This window comes from Prionailurus viverrinus, chromosome B3 (genome assembly GCF_022837055.1).
Source record: "Prionailurus viverrinus isolate Anna chromosome B3, UM_Priviv_1.0, whole genome shotgun sequence".
Taxonomy (NCBI): Eukaryota; Metazoa; Chordata; class Mammalia; order Carnivora; family Felidae; genus Prionailurus; species Prionailurus viverrinus.
The window spans coordinates 111,267,188-111,284,681 of record NC_062566.1 but is presented as its reverse complement, the minus strand read 5'-3'; the positions used below and the strand labels follow the sequence as shown (position 1 = coordinate 111,284,681).

The window sequence follows — 17,494 nt, the reverse complement described above, 5'->3', positions numbered from 1 at the left end:
CGGGGGAGGGGCAGAGAGAGAGGGAGACACAGAATCTGAAACAGGCTCCAGGCTCTGAGCCGTCAGCCCAGAGCCTGACGCGGGGCTCGAACTCACGGACCGTGAGATCGTGACCTGAACTGAAGTCGGACACTTAACCGACTGAGCCACCCAGGTGCCCCGATACTTCTACAAAGCTATATTGAATAACTGTGTAATAAAAACACACGTTTTGAAGAATCTACTTCTGCCAGGTTTCCGCTGACTTTGCCAAAGCCAGGAGCGTGAACAAAGCAGGTTTCCCTGCAGGTCTCAGGCGTACCCGATCCCGAGTGCAGCTTTGACAATGATGAGGGAAGAGGATACGATCTGCGATCATGGTCAGAGTTGCAAGCCCAGCTGTACATTCACAAGCCAAGTGGTCTTGGGCTTAGGTCACATTTAATATGTTTCCTCGGCATGTCCAGGAAATGTAAATAATCACAGGTATGTTAGGATATTGCATGTGCCTTATACCTTCTAGGTCTCAGTAAACAGTAATAGTAATAATTCCTGTGGTAAAAATAAAAATCGTTATTTTTTAAAGTACAGAAAGCTGAGGCTCCTGGGTGGCTCAGTCAGTTAAGTGTCTGACTCTCAATTTTGGCTCAGGTCATGATCTCTCAGTTCTTGAGATCGAGCCCTGCATGGGCTCTCTGCTGACAGTGCATAGCCTGCTTTGGGATTCTCTCTCTCTCTCTCTGCCCCTCCCCTCTCACTTGTGTGCTCTCTCTATCTCTCTCTCTTTCTCTCAAACAAATAAATAAACATTAGGGGAAAACGTACAGAAGGCAAAGATCCAGGGTCTGTGTGGGAAATAACTTGCCTCTTGGGTGGGACATAAGCTGGACAAGGAGACACGATGCTGGGGAGGCAGAGTCCAGATCGGACAAGGGGGCAGGAAGGGCTGCACCAGGGAGATGGGTGCCATTCTTCACCCTCCACAGGAAACACCCAGGTTTCTAAGCATCCTCTGTGTCCCAGAATGGGAGACGGTTGCTTAGTCCAGCTCTTCCCATAGGCCCGACCTGGCTGTAAGAGGCAACCACAGAGTTTCCCAATGGGAAATCAGCCCCATGGGAAAGAAGATTCTATCCCCTTCTACAAAAAATAACCCTAAATCAGCACTTAGGCACCCCATCCCGGGGGGGGGGGTGTGCCCCGAGAAGCATCAGCAAAGAAAATCTATGCCTTAATCTCCAGAGAAGCAGGAATCAGAGACCCCCACAACGCCACTGCTGATTCACATTGCCAGAAAGAGGATGTGTCCTCACCCTTGTATCATTTGCTTGGGTGTGTCTGATGTCCTGAGAATCGCCTGAAGCACTCCAAAATCTACAAGTTCAAAAAGGACAGAGAATCTTCGTTCTAAGCTCAATGTCCTGTGGTTTCTGCCAGATGGGCAGCTATGAAAACCATCATCATCATCATAATGGTAATGATGGCACACATTTTTTTCTTATTGCCTGGTATTATTCTAGGTGTTTTAATACGTTAATTCATTTAACCCTCAAAACAGTCCTGTGAAAATAGATTTTTAAATAGGCATTTTTAAATAGATTTTAGAGAAGAAGAAACTGAGGCACAGGGAAGTTCTGTGACTTGGCCAAGGTCGCCACCTGGTAAATGATGGTGCCAGGAATGGAATCCAGCCCATCTGACCCTAGGGTTCATGGTCAAAATCACATCATATAGGGAGAAGGGGGGGTGGGTGAGGCAAGGTTTTATTTTTTAAAGAAGACACTGCATATTTGCTCCCCTTCTGACTTCTGCTGTGTTCCTTCAACATCTAACATTCATTAACTGAGTGGCTACCGTGTGCTTAGAAATTGTCTTTGGAATCATTCCTAACGGCTCTTTGGAAAAGACACACGAGTTCACTGACCTCCAGCATCCTGCTCAGTAGATTTTCTTCATACAGACACCAAAAAACAGTATTTGTTATTTAAAAAAAAAAAAAAAAAAAAAAAAGCTTAAGAGAGTGTAAGTTTGAAGAATCTCGTTTTAAAAACTATTTTTAATGTTTCTTTTTTTGAGAGAGAGCATGTGCAAGTGGGAGAGGGGCAGAGAGAGAGAGGAAGAGAGAGACTCCCAAGCAGGCTCCACACTGCCAGCACAGCAGGGCCAGATGCAGGGCTCGATCCCACAACCATGAAATCATGACCTGAGCTGCAATCAAGAGTTGGACGCTTAAGTGACTGAGCCACCCAGGTGCCCCTAAAACCATTTTTTCAATGGCCAACTGATGCATCCCAAGTCCAAATGTTAACACGCTGCAGCCTGCCAATGAGTTGCGCTATGCTCCCAAATACACTGCCATGTGCTCCCAAGGTGTTTGCACAACACTCAGGAACAAAACTTCTCCCAGGCCATCTCTGTGTGTCTATTTAAATGTTTGTTTTCTAAATACGCCATTCGTTGATTAATGAAGAAGCTGCGGCTTTATGTATTTTGTTTTGCTTTTTAAAATTCAGGCTGCACAAGTCTGTTCCTGTCAAATTCTAGAATCAAGTAGTGTTCCCTACAGCAGCACGTGTAAACCACATTCAAATGCTCAGGCACATACTCAGCAGCTACTGTCATCATGCATCAATTGTTTAAGAGCCCATGAATGTGTAACTTATTGCATCATAGTAACAGCCCATTAGTAACAGTTTAAGACATTATAAATCTGGACCCTTCTTCCCTGATGGCTTGTGTGTGCTCCCACACTCATGCAGTAAGAAACAACCAGTTGTTAAGTGCTGCTAATAATTCCACTTTGAAATAAAAATATCTGACTACCCTTCCTTTAAAACTTCTGGGTCAGTTCAACTCATGAGTATTCTGCTATCACAATGTAAATCAGGACTTTCTCAACACTTCACAGGAAAGACAACTAAACAAGACTACCATTGGATGAATTCTAATATCGTTGATCTGTCCTACAAACTGAGGTTTCTTCTTTTTTTTTTTTTTCATGTTTATTTATTTTTGACAGAGAGAGAGAAAGACAGAGCATGAGTGGGGGAGGAATAGAGAGATAGGAAGACACAGAATCTGAAGCGGGCTCCAGGCTCTGAGCTGTCAGCACAGAGCCTGATGCAGGGCTCAAACTCACAGACGGTGAGATCATGACCTGAGCTGAAGTCAGACGCTTAACTGACTAAGCCACCCAGGCACCCTGCTATCCTACTTTTCAATGATTAATAAATCAGGTATGCTTATTTTTTTAAGTTTATTTATTTTTGAGAGAGACAGAGTGTGAGCGGGGGAGGGGCAGTGAGGGAGGGAGACACAGAATCCGAAGCAGGCTCCGGTCTCTGAGCTGTCAGCACAGAGCCCGATGCGGGACTCGAACCCACGAACCGTGAGATCGTGACGAGCTGAAGTCGGATGCTTAAATGATTCAGCCACCCAGGCGCCCCTAAACTGAGGCTCCTTCTAAATGTGTATGGGAAAAGCATTATTGTGATTTTTTAAAGTTTAAAAAAAAAAAAACTAAACATGGAGGGAATTGGATGAAGGTGGCCAAAAAGTACAAGCTTCCAGATACAAAACAACTAAGTCCTGGAGACGTGACGTGAACGTGACAGCCAAAGCTGACACTGCTGCTTGGTGCGCTTGAGAGTTGCTAAAGGAAGAGATCCCCAAAGTTCTCATCACAAAGGAAAAAAGAAACATTTTTTGTATCAATATGAGGTGATGGATGTTAACTAAATGTTACTGGGCTGATGGTTCCGCAATATATAGAACTCAAACCATTATGCTGTACAACTTAAACTTCACGGTGCTGTATGTCAATTTTATCTCAATCACACCGGGGGTTACAATAAAGTTCAAGTTGGTCTGAGAAGGGAGCGTTCGTTCATTCCACAAGCTTCTGTCTGTTCTCAAGCTCAGGCTCTGTTCTAGGCACCGGGATGCTGGCGGCCATGAAGCTTCCATTCCACTGGAAGGACACAGCTGATAATAAACAGGAAAATACATAATCCAGCAGATGGGGATGCTAGGGAGAAAAGTAAAGCAGACAAAAAGTAAAGGTACCAGGAGGTCGGGGGATGGCAGTTCTTACACAAGAGTTGGTCAGGGAAGAGTCTCTCGGAAGGTGACATCTGAGCAGAGGTCTGAAGGAAGTGAAGGAATGCGCTATTTGGTTATCTGGCGAGAGAACATTCCATACAAAGGGAAGGGCAGGTGTAAAGGCCCCGAGGAGGGACTGTACCTGGAGTGCTCAGGGAACAGTAAGGAAGCCAGAGCAGCTGGACCAAAGAGGCAGCATCAGGAGGTCAGATCAGAGAGGCAGCAGAGGAAGGCATCACAGGGGCCTTTGGAAGCCACTGTGAGATGACAAGCACGTACAGGCGACCCTTCCCGAGAGTTTTGCTGTCAGAGGCAGCAGAGAAATGGGGTGGCAAGAAGGATACGTGGGAGAACTTACAGCAGTTTTGACACCAAGGGAATGATGGGGGGTGAATAGTGATACAGAATGCAGGGAGGCGGTTGTGAAAGGAATGTCCTCAAGGAGGCGGGAAGAGATGAGGTCTGGTGCAAAAGTAGAGGGTTTGGTTCGGCAGCTCATCCGCTGGGACAGGGGGACAGAGTCCTGAGGCCACAAACGAGGAGGTTCAGAGATACCGGGACGGCAGCCTGAGGAAATGCTCCTCTCTTGCCTCTGGCTTCTCGATGAAAGGGGATGAAGGCCGTGAGCCAAGTGCAAGGAGGGAGAAAGACGTGCTGGGGGTTGAGAGGAGAATGTGTAGACCAGTCTCCTGGTGAGAGAAACAGAGCAGGACTGCCAGGTGGCACTCGGGACACACGGGAGCGAACTGTCAGGACGGTCTCATTAGTGAGCATTACAGCTGGAAACAGGGTAGGGCTCACAGGTGGACAGAGACACCCTAGTCACCCGGCCGGTTGAGAGGGAGCCTCCTCTAATGACAGCAACGGCTTCACCAGACCCGGCGGCTCTGTTTTGTTTGGTTTCCTCCTTCTGGTATCTCTCACGTCTGACTGGCTGTTTAAGAGCACTTCCCATCTCTCAATGAATAGAAGAGACAAGTGACAAGCAAGTCTGACTACTCTGCGGGTGTCTTCGTTGTCGCAGGGGTCAGGGAGCTACGTCTGGCCCAGCTCCCTGTTTCTGTCATCGAAAGCTGTACTTAACTTTGTAACAGAGCCACGCCTGTCCGTGCACATCTCGTCGGTAGCACCTTTTGCACCACCGTGGCGGAGTTGAGTTAGTAGAGACCCTATGGCCCCCAAGCCTAAAACGTTTGCTATCTGGTCCTTTACAAAAAAAAAAAAAAAAAAAAAAAAAAAAGAGAGAAAAAAGTTTGCCTACCCCTGATTTACAGCCACCTTCTCAATTTACAGCCACGCTTCTCAATCCTTACCGTGCATCAGACACCTCCAGAACTTGTTAAAAACGGACTGCCGGGCCTAACACTAAGAGTTTCTGATTCAGTGGGTCTGAGGTAGGGCCCAAATTTACATTTCTAACAACTTTCTAGGTGGTACTGATGGTGCTGGTCCAGGGACCACACGTGGAGAACCACTGGCTTAGAGGAAGCCCCAAACATGTCAACATTGGCCTATTGTGCTCACATCGAGAGGGTCCTATTCATGACTCTGCAGTGAACTGAGCTTTCCTGTTCTAATTCTAGGTCCAAACGCATAAACAGATATTCAAAGAAAGCATACACAACTCGAAAAATTCTCTGGACCCTACAACCCAGCAATTGCACTAGTAGGTACTTATCCAAGGGATACAGGTGTGCTGTTTCGAAGGGACACATGCACCCCCATGTTTATAGCAGCACTATCAACAATAGCCAAAGTATGGAAAGAGCCCAAATGTCCATCCACGGATGAATGGATAAGAAGATGTGGTATATATATACCTGTGTATATATATACATATATGTATACATATATGTATATATATACACACACATACACACACACATACACATACACACACACACACACACACACAATGGGGTATTACTCGGCAATCAAAAAAATGAAATCTTGCCATTTGCAACTACATGGATGGAACTGGAGGGTATAATGCTAAGTGAAATTAGTCAGAAAAAGACAAATATTATATGACTTCACTCATATGAGGACTTTAAGAGACAAAACAGATGAACATAAGGGAAGGTAAGCAAAGATAATATAAAAACAGGGAAGGGGACAAAACAGAAGAGACTCATAAATATGGAGAACAAACAGAGGGTTAATGGAGGGGGTGTGGGAGGGGGGAATGGGCTAAATGGGTAAGGGGCACTAAGGAATCTATTCCTGAAATCACTGTTGCACTATATGCTAACTAATTTGGATGTGAATTTTAAAAATAAAACTAAAAATTAAAAAAAAAATTCTCTAAACAGGCGAGGGAGTAGCCAAAGAGATAACAAACCCCATGTCATCCCTACGTCTCTTCAACCTGAGTGACACTATATTCAATTAGCTTACTAGCTGCTGTGAAAAGGGAAACTTCTTTTCTCTGCTCCAGAAGGGCATCCGAAGTCCCACATTCAGAGCAAAATTAGGTCAACAAACTTTCTACCATTGTGCCAAGTCTGGGTGTGTTTCATTAAAATCTATTCTATCCCTCCAGCTACGTCAGGCCGGAAGGTAATCAGGGCCTTCTCCAGACAACCATGTGCTCCAAGTAGGGTTACCAGCTTTAACAAATAAAAATAAAGAATGCCTAGTTAGTATGAATTTCAGATAAGCAGTGAACATATTTTTAATATAAGTATATCCCAGGGCGCCTAGGTGGCTCATTAAGTTAAGCGTCCAACTCTTGGTTTCAGCTCGTCACGATCTCTCAGTTTATGGGTCCGAGCCCCACGTCAGGCTCCACGCTGAGGGTGCAGAGCCTGCTTGAGATTCTCACTCTCTCCTTCTCTCTCTGCTCCTCCCCTGCTGGTGAGCTCTCTCTCTCTCAAAAAAAATAAATAAATAAATAAAAATAAACAAAACAAAACAAACAAAAGCAGGTATATCCCATGCACTATTAGGGACACACTCATACTAAAAATGAACAAAAAACATTGTTTATCTGAAATTCAAAGTTAATAGGTGTCCTATGTTTTATTTGGCCGCCCTAACTCTATGTTCTGCAAAGCATCCAGTCTTACTTCACTTTATTTGGTCTTCCTGGAAAGCTGGCAAAAAGTACATAATTTTCATGTATAGGTAAAGAAAACGTTGGATACACAAGTACAAGCTACCATGTTCCTGCCCTGGGGTTGGGGGGAGGGAGATACAGTCTCATAGAAAGGAAAGATACAGAAACTATTTTGTTACACAGCAAGCCTACCCTCCAGGTACACAATCCAGGTGCCAGAGGCTTTGAAGCCACACACAGCTGTCTGCCCCTGCCCTAGCTAGCCTTCGGCTATCCCTTGGGTTTGTTCTGCCTCTCCCTTCATTGTCAAACTGTCAGTGATCAGTGTCCCCACAGGCAAGCCGTTGGCCGTCCCGCCTCCGATTTTCTCAGGCTTCCAATTCGAGGCTTCCAATTTCCAAATGAGCAAAAGTAAAGGACTCGTTCAAACTGTGTTTTAACTGAAAATAAACAGGTCCCAGGTGAAAGTCTGGATATTTCTCCTACACAGAAAGTAGTTCCCAGGTCTGAAGGATACAGATCAACGAAGGCCTGAGCAGGGATACAACGAGGAAGGTGAAGACATAAATGCACGTTCGTGAGGCATGGGGAAAAGCTGAAAGAGCCATTCTCCATTCCCCATTCCCTCTCTCCTGCCTGGAAGGTACTGTGATAGCCAGAGCTCTAAAAACTATCTGTGACCTTGGGAAAGGAAGCCACCATCGAAGGATGGTGGCATAGAAAGACAGAAGAAGCTGGGTCCCTCGTGCTTTTAAAACCACCATGCGTCTAGAATTCCTTCGCACGAGAGAATAAACCCAGACGTAATTAAACCTCGCCTATAGTTCAGTACCTGTAATCGTAGCCAGACACCGTTTCTAAATGCTGCAGGCTCAGGGTATATGAAAATAGGGAAAGCCAAAACAAGGTTACCAAAATTGTGTTACATTTTAAGTATATACACTTCACAAGTTGGGGGGGGGGGGGCAGGGTTTCCCACATACGAAAATATAATTTAATACCATTGTGCTATTTGCTTTTTCAATCCCGAAAATTGTGACTGTATACGTAACCTCATTTGGAAACAAGGTGCAAAACGTTGACATAGAAATGCAAGTTAAAACCACAACAAGATGCCACATACCTATGCTAAAAATAAATATTAGCACACACACACACACACACACACACACACACACGCACACACACACTATCCAGCGCTGGTGAGGATATAGAGCAGCTAGAACCTCACACACTTGATGAAGGGAATGCAAAATGGTCCAGCCACTCTGGAAAAGAACTGGGCAATTTCTCATAAAGTTAGGTGTTCACTCACTCATGAGCCAACAATCCCACTCCTAGAAATGAAAACTCATGTTTACGCAGAAACCTGCACATGGATGTTTCCAGCCGCTTTATCCATAATCTCTAAACACTGAAAACAACCCATACTCAGCAACAAAAAGGAATACATAATTGATACGTGCAGTAACACGAATGAACCTCCGATGTACTACAACACAGGAAAGAAGCCACACTCAAAAGACCACGTAATTCCATTTACACAACGTTCTGGAAAAGGCAAAACTATAAGGACAGAAAAAAGACCAGTGTTTGTCAGGAGTTCAAGAAGGGTAGGTCAGTTCAAAGGAGCAACGCAGGGGGCACCTAGGTGGCTCATTGGGTTGAGTGCCCAGGACTCCTGACTCTTGATTTCAGCTGGGGTCATAATCTCATGGCGCATGGGTTCGAGCCCCACATCGGGCTCGTCGCTGACACTGAGGAGCCTGCTTGGGATTCTCTCTCTCTGCCCCCCCCCCTTCAAGTGCGTGCACACACACGCACACACACACACACTCTCTCTCTCACTGAATAATAAATAAATAAGTAAAACTTTTAAAAAAGGATCAACACAAGACAATTTGGGGGGCGACAGAACTGTTCTGTATCTTCACCGTGGTGATTTACAACTCCATGCATTTGGCAAATCTTACAGAACTGCACACCAGAAAGAGTAAGCATTTCATCTACTCTATGTCAACTGAAAAATAAATTTTTAAAAAGTTTAAATGAGTGCCCCTCGGGAAAATAGTCCCGGGCCGCACGGCTTCCCTGGAATGCCCCCCCGGGCCCCAGTCTCCGTGTCTGCCCCGATCTATTCTCCCCCCACCCCTGGAGACCAGACACCGTCTGGACTTCCCTCCAGAATCCAATGCAGTGGTAGGCAGAGAAGACTCTCCATCCGAATCCTGAACACGTTTTAACACCAGCCACTAACTGGCACCCCTGAAATGCAGAACAATAGCCATACTGTATGCAGCTCCATACAGGCCACTGCATAAACATTAGCAACAAGTTCCATGGTGACTCCCTGCCACTGGCCTTTGCAGCTGCCCAACTCATGGGGCTTGAGGACCCGCCCAGGGTAACACAGAGTCTGGATACAGCTCCACGCGTCGGTCTTCAACCTATAGTTCAGAAGAGTCTCGGTCCTCAGAAACTCCCGGGTGATAATACAGACCACAGGTCCCTACCCACCAAAGTTCCCAGTTTCAGGCTTCCTATTAGTCATCCCTGATGACCTCCCAGAGGACACTCTGCCCTGAAGCCATGAATGTCCAGGGTTAATCCCTGAGAGTCAGGCCATGGAAAACCCATCTTTTCAGGGGGGATTCTGACCGGGGGCGCGTTTGACTTGACACCTCCCCAGCGTAAACACAGTCTGTCTCTCTTGACCTTATGCAACTACTCTGCCTGGTTTATTAAACAAACTGAGAATCCAAGGCTTATAGCAATAGGAGTATTTTTGTTGACAAAAAAAAAATCTTTCAAACATAAATCATTTAAGGCACCCTCCACGTTAGCTGGCATGAAATAAACAGAGCCTGTCTTGTGGGCAGAAGGTGCCAGAGAAGCTTTGCCAGCTTTAAGCCTCCCGCTTGGCCATCACAAACTCCACCCTAATGCTTCAAATATAGTAAAAAACCTTCAGAAAGGTTTCTTCCCAACGATTTCTTTCCACTCACCTGTGCTGGGTAACCTGAACCCATAACGTGCTATTAATGCACCATCGTGTACTGGAAGGCATAGGACTTGGTAACTAGACAGACTTGGATACAAATCCAGTCCCTTCCGAGGGGCCGTGAGCACTTTTCTTAAATTCTCAGTTTGCTTGCCTATAAGTGGGGGTAATAACTGGTCCCCTTTGTAGGACTGTTAGCTGAAATAAATGAGAGTCTATGTAAAACACCTGAATGGGACTTACTCCTACAGCACGCCCAACCCATTTAAGCCCCCCTTCCCCAGAGGTAATCTGCTCTATCTGGAGTTACCCCACATCAGCCCTAAAAACACAGCTAAAAACAGAGCAGAGGCAAATGATCAGACAGCAGGAAGAAGCCATCTGCTCCAAGCTGGGAAACCTGGTTCAAAGAGGTGACTGATTTGTGAGTGAAGAAAAGAAATCTGGTCTCCACTTGTGTCACTTGGACTAGTAACCCAGTGGCTCCCTCCCCAGGGAGTGAGACCAAGAGTCCGCTGCTCTCTCACTCACACTATCCTTATTCACACCCAGCTGGAATTCTTTTTGGCCCAAGAATCAATGAAAAACAAATTAAATGGCCAACATCCATCAGAATACAGATTTTTTTTTTTAAGTGTTTTAACGGCTCCCACCTCCTAGGGTGCTCTTGGAAAATGCCCTGACATTTTCTGGAAACTTTTTACACAGCAGAACTTAAAACCCAAGATTGTTTTCCAATGGAAAATAGCTCCTCACAAAAATAAGGGACTGAACATTCATTAAAGATACAGTCACAATTTTGAAAAGCTTTTACATAAATCCTTGCCAGAAATCATGTTTCCCCAATGCTACACCCTGAACTAGAAGCTGTCTCCCTCCACAGCCAAACTTTCCATCACCCAGATACTGCAGTGGGAACTCTGTACGTCAGAATTTGATGTATCAGTCCATAAAGTCAAAGTGAAGTCTGTCAGAGGATTTGTATTTGCTTAGAGACGCTTACCACAGGCAGGGAGGAACATCAGCCAATCTCTGCTGTCAGATGTAGTTTATTACACATTCAGGCTGCAAGGCAATATTTCATACACTAGTTAAAGTAAAATTACATACTGCATAGAGTAAATGCATACTATGATTCGGAACACAGGGAACTCACATATTTATGATGAAATGCTGGCTGCTGCCATTACCAATAGATGGTTATTCAGCACTTGATGCAGTGTTGGGTGCTGGGAATACAGAGATGGAAAATAAGTTTCTGTCTGCTGAGTTCTTTTGATGCAGCTGGTAATATGGGGTTCCTGCCCTCAAGGAGCCCACAGTCTAGTAGGCAAGAAGATAAATGACCAGTGAGCAAACCAATCCATCACCACAGAGGGCTTTAGGAGACGGGAGTATAAAGTGCAGGGGACAGAGAGGAAGAGGAGAGGGACATTTCAAAGACACAAGCTAGAAAGAAGAATTCCCCCAAATAAAATTCTCCCCACCCCAAATAAATAAATAAATAAATACACACACACACACACACACACACACACACACACACACACACCCCAATAGGATTGACAGTCACAGGATAAGGAAAGAGGAGGAACATAGAAAAACAACTTCCCTGTGCTGTTTCAGCCCAGCTGCCCCAACTCCTAAATGTATCTGAGCAGGTTACCACAATACACCAGAATGGTCTCCTACTTCACCTCCAACACTAACAGAAGACCATCTCAGGGCACTGCAAAGGTAGCAGGGCACCCAAAGAACCCAAGGCACTGTTGGAATTAGAGAAGCATCCAACATACGCGTATTTTTCAAAGAAAGGGGACAGAGGCCAGATGAAAAAGAGGACAGAATGGATGCTGAGGCTCAGGCCCTCACCGTCCTGGCTAGCAGATTCTCAGGGCTGTGGCTGTGTTCTTTCCTTTTCTGTGTTTAAATGCAGACGGTCCTGCAGTCAGAGTCTGTCTTGTTCCCCCCACGCTCTGACCAGCAGCCATCAGGAAGGTACCGCGTGGCTGCATTCAAGGGGGTGAAACATCAGGAAAGTTAAGCTGACAGCTAGGCCTTACCTTCTTGCTATAGATAACTGAGCAACACTATTGGCCAGCTTTCACATTTGAAATGAACAGACAGATTCAGTGGTTGCTTCATTTTTACTAATTGTATTTACACACACAAGAAATGCATGCTCCTTTTAAACAAGGAAAGTGGAAAGTCTCCTCATTAATCCCACTACTTTCTTACACCACACACAAAAATAAATTCAAAATGGATGAAAGGCCTAAATGTGAGACAGGAAACCATCAAAATCCTAGAGAAGAAAACAGGCAGCAACCTCTTTGACCTTGGCCGCAGCAACCTCTTACTAGACATGTCTCCAGAGGCACGGGAAATAAAAGCAAAATGATCTATTGGGACCTCATCAAGATAAAAAGCTTCTGCATAGCAAAGGAAACAGTCAACAAAACTAAAAGGCAACCAATGGAATGGGTGAAGATATTTCCAAAAGACAGCAGATAAAGGGTTAGTATCCAAAATCCATAGAGAACTTACCAAACTCAACACCCAAAAAACAAATAATCCACTGAAGAAATGCGCAAAAGACATGAATAGACACTTTCCAAAGAAGACATCCAAATGGCCAACAGACACAGAAAAGATGCTCAACATCACTCATCATCAGGGAAACACAAATCAAAACCACAATGAGATACCACCTCCCACCTGTCAGAATGGCTAAAATTAACAACTCTGGAAACAAAAGATGTTGGCAGAGATGTGGAGAAAGGGGAACCCTTTTGCACTGTTGGTGGGAATGCAAATTGGTGCAGACACTCTGGAAAACAGTGTGGAGATTCCAAAAATAATTAAAAAGAGAACTACCCTACGACCAGCAATTGCACTACTAGGTATTTATCCAAAGGATCCAAAAATGCTGATTCAAAGGGGCACACGCACCCCAAGGTTTATAGCAGCACTATCGACAATAGCCAAATTATGAAAAGAGCCCAAGTGTCCATCGATTGATGAATGGATAAAGATGTGGTATACACACGCGCGCGCGCGCACACACACACACACACACACACACACACACACACACAATGGAGAATCATTCGGCAATCAAAAAGAATGAAATCTTGCCATTTGCAACAATGTGTGTGGAACTAGAGCATATTATGCCAAGGAAATAAGTCAGTCAGAGAAAGACCAAGTATCAAATGATTTCACTCACGGGTGGAATTTAAGAAACACAACAGATGAACATAGGGGAGGGGAAGTAAAAATAAGGTAAAAACGCAGAGGGAGGCAAACCATAAGAGACTCTTAAATACAGAGAACAAACTGAGGGTTGCTGGAGAGGAGGTGGGTGGCAGGACGGCCTAAGTGGGTGATGGGCATCTAGGAGGGCACTTGTTGGGATGAGCACTGGGTGTTATATGAAAGTGATGAATCACTGGGTTCTACTCCTGAAACCAATACTACGCTCTATTTTAACTAATTTGAATTCAAATAAACAAATTTTAAAAAAAGAAAGAAAGAAATCAGCCACCATGGGAATATTTACACCACGGGAACTGGCAAACACTGACCAAAAAAAAAAAAAAAAGTCTCCATAATCCCCACCCAGAGGAAAAGAAACAATTAACTTTTTAATGTGTACTTTTTCCATATTTATCATTTACAAAAAGGACTCTATAATACAACAAATAGTGTTTTAAACTCCTTTTTTTTCCCATACTAAATCCATTGGGAATTATCCATGTCACAAACACAAGACCATTTTTATAGATTGTGGCATAGATCTGTGCCATAACTTACTCACTTACTTTCTTTGAAAAAAAAATGTTTTAATGTTTATTTTTGAGATAGAGAGAGAGAGAGAGAGAGCGCAAGCAAGGGGGGGCAGAGAGAACGAGACAGAATCCAAAGCAGACTCCAGGCTCTGAACTGTCAACACAGAGCCTGACACAGGGCTCAGCCTCACGAGTCGTGAGATCATGACCTAAGCCTAAGTCGGATGCTTAACCGACTGAGCCACCCAGGTAACCCTGAATGCCAACCGTTTTGTGTAGCTCCAAAGGGAGACCTAGGACCAATGGGTAGAAGTCATAGAAAGGTAGAATTACATTTAATTATCAATCACTTATGCACTTAAGAAAATAGGCCTTCAGGGGCGCCTGGGTGGCACAGTCGGTTAAGCGTCCGACTTCAGCCAGGTCACGATCTCGCGGTCCGTGAGTTCGAGCCCCGCGTCGGGCTCTGGGCTGATGGCTCAGAGCCTGGAGCCTGTTTCCGATTCTGTGTCTCCCTCTCTCTCCGCCCCTCCCCCGTTCATGCTCTGTCTCTCTCTGTCCCAAAAATAAATAAACGTTGAAAAAAAATTAAAAAAAAAAAAAAAAGAAAATAGGCCTTCAGTTAAGGATGTTATAGAAATAATTTCTTAATCATGGTAGAAGCAAAAAAGATATGCAAGATTTCTTCTGATAGATTTCACCTTTTATAGACAGTGAAGTTACCTAAGTTTTGCTATCAAAACAATAACACAATTCCTCAAAAGTAAGACATTAAATGGAATAGTACTGCTTCCTGTGGCGGTCAATCCCTGAATTCTAAGCCAATGTCTATTCCACCAAGTACCTTACGACAGCCACCAAAGTAGAAGCAATTATGATTCCCAGCCTCAGAAACTATCTCCACCACCACCCATTCAACCTCCTTCCCTCTTCACCAAAGGTTGTTCAAGACCATTTCTTCACAAGGGCCGTTGTTCTCATCCAACCCCTCCTGTCTCTTTTAAGACCTTCCTCCAATTCTGCATCTCTAACCTCTTGCTCCTCTCAGTAAGGAGTTATCCTACCATCTTCCAAAGAAAATTCTTTGACCCTGCATCTCCATCTAATTCTTACCCTTCCTGTCCCATGCTTCATGGGCAAGCTTGTTGAAAAGGTGGCGTGCGCTCCCTTTTCACTTTTCTCCTCCGTGGCCATCTGACTTGGGCCTTCACGATGCACTGAAAGTGCTCCTGCTGAAGTGGCCAGTGGTCTCCTGGTGGCCAAACCCGCTGGACATCTCCTACGTGTTAGCCATCTGGACCTCTTCCAGGTTTCTCTTTCTCTCTCCCGTAGCTTCCAACTTCTCTGACTCTTCCTTGTTGTCCCTGTCCCACACCTATTACTGTGCAGCATACTGTGCCACGCCATTGTCAGTTTGGGTTACTACCACAAAAATACCAGACTGCTGTCTGTTAAGCACACACCTATTTCTCACAGTTCTGGAGGCTGGCAAGTCCAAGATGAAGGTGCTAGCAGATTCGGTGTCCGGTGAGAACCTGCTTCCTGGCTCACAGACAACCATCTTCTCACTGTGTCCTCACAAGGCAGAAGGGGAGAGAGAGTTCACCAGGGTCTCTGTTATAAGGCACTGATCCCATTCATGTGGGCCCCGCCTTCATCACCTAATCACTTCCCAAAGGCCCCCCGCTCCTAATACCATCACAGTAGAGATTAGGATGTCAACATATGAATTTAGTGGGAGACACAAACTCAGGCCATAACATCCTAAAAGTTGGTAACTCTTTGTCATGCTCACAGATTCTGTGGGTCAGGATTTCAGAAAGGGTACAGTGGGGATGGCCTTTCTGTGCTTCATGAAGAACTCAAAGGCTATGGGTGAATTGACAGCTGGGGCCAGGGAAAACCTGGAAGCGTCCTCATTCACGCATCTGGCAGTTGACGCTGGTTGCCATTGGGGACTTCAGCTAGCCGAAACATCTATACATAGCTTGTCCCCGTGGCCTGAGTTCTTCAAAACATGGCAACCTCAGGTTTTCCGGGCTCCAAAGGGGAATGCCCTAAGGGAACCAGTGGAAGCTGCATTTTTTTTTTAATTACCTAACCTTGAAAGTCACCCAACATCGCCTCTACTGGAGTCACAAGTGTGCCCAGATCATGGGAAAGGGATGTAGACTCTCCCTTCTCTAGGAGGCACGGCACTGGTGCTGTAGGATAGAGGGTATTGTTACAGTCATCTTTGGAAAATGCAGACTGCCACTGTTCTCTTCCATGGCTTTTCTTCTATGCCCAACTTAATGGAAACACCATCCAGAAATTGATCACACATTTTCCCTGGACCACGTTATTCACACCCATGGCTTTAACACTCCTCTACACATTGGTAGCTGCTCAGTCTACAGCTGATCTAGAAGCTGTCCCGATAGCTTCACCCGATAGCTTCATCTTTCTCAAGATGCCTCAAATTCAACAAGTCGGAAACACTCCTTCCTTGTCCTGCCCCAGGTCTGCTTCTTTTCCTGTATGCCCCACGTGGTTTGTGGCACCACCTAATTTCTGGAATCTAAGTAAGAAAACAAATGGGCACCCTCGATTTCTCCCTGTCTTTCACCCACATCCAATTGGCCACCAATTCCTAGCACCGCTGCCCTCTTTAGTCCTTCATCTCTCCCACAGTCATGAGAACAACCTTAACTCGAATCCTCATTATCCCTAGATGGACTTTTGTAATTAGTTCATAACTGGTCCCGCACCTCTAGCCTTGCACCCCTACAACTCTTCACTGCCTGGACTTTTATGTCACTCCCCTGCTTAGGATCCCCCAACGATGCCCTACGATCCACAGTACAAAGTCCAACTCCTTAGCAGATAGAGGCATCGTCCCTCAAGATTGGCTGCCACCTCTCTGTCCAGCCTCCCTCCTTCCCAATAGCCCCACCTCACAGCATACTGAACTACCTGCAATCTCTAGAACATACCACTCTCTCATACCTCCATACCCTTGCCTGGAAATTCCTCTCCAGTCCCTGCCTTGGAAACTCCCACTCAGTGTTAAATACCCAGATCAAGTGGGACTTCTTTGATGCTGCTCCCAGAAGAATTTTAGCCGTTCTTTCCTACATGTTGCCATAGCACCCCTTCTCACCATTATCATATTTTTATTACATACCTTATCACATGATGCTATAGTTTGTTTATATCATCACCATCCTTTTTTAATGTTTATTTATTTTTTGAGAGAGAGAGCACGAGCAGTGGAGGTGCAGAGAGAGAGGCGGACAGAGGATCTGAAGCAGGCTCTGTGCTGACAGCAGTGAGCCAATGTGGGGTTTGAACTCCTGAACCATGAGATCATGACTCATGAGTCGGACACTCAACTGACTGAGCCACCCAGGCACCCCTATATCATCACCATTCTGATCATCGAGATTATATGCATCATATTTGAAAGGCAACAAACAGATACACTATCAGAAAAATTCTCTTTATTAGAGACAACACATTACAACCTTGATTCCAAACTAAACAATGCATGATTCCTTCCAGTGTTAACTATGAACTAAAGGG

At 45.1% G+C, this 17,494-nt stretch overlaps 1 protein-coding gene across 3 annotated transcripts in view; it reads right to left on the bottom strand.

Annotated features, from left to right (window-relative positions):
- SMOC1 (SPARC related modular calcium binding 1) overlaps positions 1–17,494 on the bottom strand; it is a 159,068-nt gene that overhangs the window by 117,102 nt on the left and 24,472 nt on the right. The window lies entirely within an intron of this gene.